This window comes from Populus euphratica, unplaced genomic scaffold (genome assembly GCF_000495115.2).
Source record: "Populus euphratica unplaced genomic scaffold, PopEup_1.0 scaffold1529.1, whole genome shotgun sequence".
Classification (NCBI taxonomy): Eukaryota; Viridiplantae; Streptophyta; class Magnoliopsida; order Malpighiales; family Salicaceae; genus Populus; species Populus euphratica.
This window is the reverse complement of record NW_011500786.1, coordinates 42,216-46,738: the sequence shown is the minus strand read 5'-3', so window position 1 is coordinate 46,738 and position 4,523 is coordinate 42,216. Positions and strand designations below refer to the sequence as shown.

General features: G+C 30.0%; 1 protein-coding gene across 6 annotated transcripts in view; it reads left to right on the top strand.

Moving 5' to 3' along the window:
• The window catches only part of LOC105116364 (probable disease resistance protein At4g27220), a 48,979-nt gene that overhangs the window by 39,077 nt on the left and 5,379 nt on the right, over positions 1-4,523 (top strand). The window lies entirely within an intron of this gene.

Below are 4,523 nucleotides of genomic sequence, written 5' to 3'. Positions count from 1 at the left end.
GAATGCCATAAATAAAAACTAGAAGATGAAAGACTTAAATGAAAGGAAGACAAATCAACAGTAGTAGCAGCAGCTGCGGCAGTAGCAACTAATCTAAAATATATAGTCCATTCTCCCTACGACCTATCCCAATCAGCTTCTGAGATTGCAGATCCTGTACACAACAAAAAGAACCCGAAAAAATAACTAAATAATCACCAGAATCATATATTTGACCAACAGATGCAAGATTCAATTTGAGTTTTGGAATAAGATAAACATTAGGGAGAGATAAGTGAGGTGTGACAATAGAACCAACACCTGCTAAGGGCATAGGAGTGTCATCAGCAGTCATAACAGGAATGGAAGACAAATGGGACACAAAGGTAAAAGATGAGGAATCTGGAGACATATAATGAGAAGCACCAGAATCCAAGATCCATTCAAAGTGTGGCATACCTAAGGAACTATGAGGCAACTGACCTATGGAAGAAGAAGCGGACATTGCTTGTGGTTGCATGGAGAGAAACTTCTGAAATTGCTCAGTCAAAGTATTGGGATTGGTAATAGAGCCTGGGAAAGTTACTGTTGCAGTATTATGGTGTGATGGTTTATAACCCTGAGGTGGTCTATAAGTAATAGATTGTGACTGACTGCCAAACTTCCAAGCTTGATTCTGTTGTCTCAACTTAGGACACTAAGTCTTCCAATGACCTTTCTGCTTACAGAAATTGCAATCATCAAAGCCAACCCTTGTGAAAAGGTTTCTTCTGATGATTAGAGAATGGCTTATAAGGTACTGCTAGTATTGAAGGATTCAAAGCAGAAAGAATTCCCTTTTCAGAATAAGATTGAAGATGTATTTCTTCAGCCAATAACTCACTCACAACAGAGTTAATAGAAGGCAATGGAGAACGATGCAGAATTGAACCTTTAAGTCCTTCGAAGTCACTGCGAAGTGCTGTTAAAAACTGTACTAATCGTTGTTGCTCTCTACGCTCAATATAGGCACCACATGCCTTTAATTCTGCCAATTCTGTAAGAGCCAATTGATCCCAAAGATCTGTCATAGTAGAATAAAACTCTTGAATACTCATATTCTTCTGATGAAGACCTCGTATGTCATTCTCTAATTGATACAGTTTTGCGAAATTTGATTGCGTGAAGAACCTTTGCAGATGATCCCAAACCTCTTTTGTTGTCTCATACTTCACCAACTGCGTGCCTATCGAATGTTTAACAGAATTTTGATCCAAGTAATGACCTTTGTATTATTTTCCTCCCATGTATCTATCAAAACAACATCCCTCTCCTCAATGTTCTTCGGTATCATATAAGTTCCACTAACATGCCCCCACATCTTCTTACCTTTAGGAAAATTTCTCATTACATAGCTCCAATATGAATAGTTCTTCACATCCAACCTCACACTCACAAACTGAAGCGAATCATCTTTTTCAGTAGCCATAATCAACAATAACAAAAAACTAGAATGCAAAAGCAGCGAAAAACCAAATACCAAATTACAGAAACTGAACAAAAATTCAGAAACTAAACAAATATCTTCTCACTACTATACGATTGCTCCAAAACAAAAAACAAATTTGTAGAAACTGAACGCAAATATCAAATTGCAAAAGCTGAAGGGAAGACGAAATATCAAAATAATTGCAAAAATTGACGAAATATCAAATTTTACAGAAATAAAAAATAAAATCTCACTCCAAAAAATAATATAAATTTGATTAATTTTAAATATTAAAATATTTATACAGTATCTTTAAATTATGACTTGAAGCCAAAAGTTACTTTTCATGAATGATGCTACAAATACCCTACCTTCAAGTACTCCACAAATTAACCGATGCTCTTCAATACAACAGATAATGTAATCAATGGTCGTGCTCTAGCTGTGGCAATGGCAATGACAAAGACAGTTGCATTTTCTTGAGCATAATTGTTTAATGATGGTATTGAAATTTATCATTATCATTTCAAAATAAGAAAATCAAAGATCCTGAATATAAAAAAGATGTTTTTATGAGAATGTTATTTTAAAAGTACTAAAATTTATTCTTAAATTATCACAAAGATATATTTATTTTTTATTTTTTTATTTATGTTTTTTAATCAAATATATTTGTATTTCTCGTCCCTTGAATACTAACCAAATATAACCTACATATCTATTTTTTTTCATTTGATTTCTAATTTTTTTTAAAGTATTTGATTATTATGTCATAAAATAAGATAAAAGTTGAGTAAAAACAAGCACCCACCCCTTGCATATTAAATACGCTTATAAAATGCTTCATTAGGTAATTTGGGCCACAAATACCAAAACCAAAATAACCTCAACCAATAGTCATTACTTCAAATTAATTTTAGAATTAGATTTATTTGACTTATATCTAAAAGATATTTATCTGAATTTCTTCCTGTAAAATTATTTGTGAGTGGAGTATTTTATAAAAACCGATAAAAGAAATTCTACTTTAATTTTTTGTCAAGATATGTCTATCTTGATATATAGAAAAAATGAGGAATGTATTTCTCCTCCCTCCAATACTCCAATAGTATAGGTTCAAGCCTCATTCCCTGTGTAGAGGGGGAGAATATTAAACTTGATGATTAGAATAGTGTTTAGTTATTATTTTAGAATATAAACATATTGTTATTGAAACTATGGAATTGATTAATTAGTTTTATCAAGATTAAATTATTATTTGTTAAGTGTGCTTTCTAATAAAAAAAATGTCTTGATGCGACCTGATCAACTTGACAGGTCTCAAAACAAATCGGACAATCGTTAAAAATATAGTTTGACTAAATAAATTTAAGATGACATATTTTTAAAAAATAAATAAATGAAGATGGTGAAATTTGAGCTCGTAACTGCTTGGTCATAAAAGCTCTGATACCATGTCAAAAAACTATGATATGATTTATATAGGTGAGATTTCAAGATATGATTTGTATTATTCTTTAACATGTTAAATTATAATTAAATCTTCATTGACATATAGGATTTTATTATTTGTTTTTTTGAAGGAGAATAGGTACATGCAACAATCTTTACTGTTCCTTCATTTAGGAATATAGAATTCAAATATGGTTTTAAGAGTATATATTTATAGGGTACAAATCTGTTTGTATAAGCAATATTTTCATAAATTTATCAATTCTGCAGCTGGAAAAAAGAAATAGACTCAATATTGCACCTAAGAAGACCGATAAAATGAAGCTCTTTCCCGGGGCATAGGCTGACAGAATTTAAACCCCAGAACCTGAACACAAGTTGTAGGATTTTAGAGTTACATTTTTTTATTATATAATTAAATAAAATTAGCATTTTCTTTGTTTTCGAGTATTAATTTTTTTATATAATTAAATAAAAATAATTTTATAAAAAAATATTAAACTTAATAAAATTTATAATCAAGAAAACTCTTAAATAATTTGATTTGAAGTCCTAGTGATTAAAAGATTTTAAGATTGACTCATTAGACTTAGTTTAATAATTATTCAGTAAATTTTCTATTACCTAAATATTATTTTTTTATATTAATTTTTTTTTATCCAACCAATAACATAATATTAACTAGTTCTATTTTTATTAGTTGAAAAACAAAGCTTCTCTATGAAAAAAAATTATTTTTAGCCCTTGGGTAGTAAAATACTTAATTGAAAAATCAAAAAAATTTAGTAATAATGTTGATATAAAAATAAATTGGGTGCAAAGTCGATAATACCCAAGTAATTTAATGGTATATTTAATGTTTGCCCCTGTTGAGATTACGAAGAGACCAAATATAAAAGTATTTATAAAAAGATTTTAGTTTTGAAGTTCTTAAATCGATTCTGGAGGACCGCTGTATCTCAGAGCACCATATCATGGTGTGCATCCTGGACAAGCGGAAAGCACTTGTCGCCGTTTTGCCTTTTAGAAACTCTAATGCTCCAATACTTTCGGTGGAGTTTAGCTTCTTTTTTTCACTTAACCTTCAGCTCTGCTACAGTTCAGTGAAAAATGAATTTTTGAGCATGAAATACCCATAACCTAATCCCGTCATTAAATTCTACACAAGCAAACGACGCGTCATTTTCAAATGTAATTGTAGCAATACATTATTTTTTGTTTTCTTTGATAAAGAAGAGATGATATGTCATCCAGTTTTTAATATAAAAAATTAAAAAGTCTGGCTCACGAGGGAGGCCTTTTCTTTAATGAGTTAGGTACATGGACCCACATGTCTAACTTCTTTTGCCTTTTTTTTATTGCCCCTGCATTTTACACTTTAATCATTCTAAAGGATTAGTTAAAAAACAATTAGAACTTTTTTTATCAGATACCATTGAAATTTCAATTCTTTTAAGATTGTAACCTTTTTTCATATTATTTTAGCAACATTTCTTTCTTTACACCCTTTCGTGGTGGTTTTTTTCTTTTTTATATAAAAACATTTATGTGATTGATAAAACTTTTTTGTTTGTTGTTTGATTAAATACTCTTTTTTTTTTTTTTTAAAAACCTCCTGTTTGGT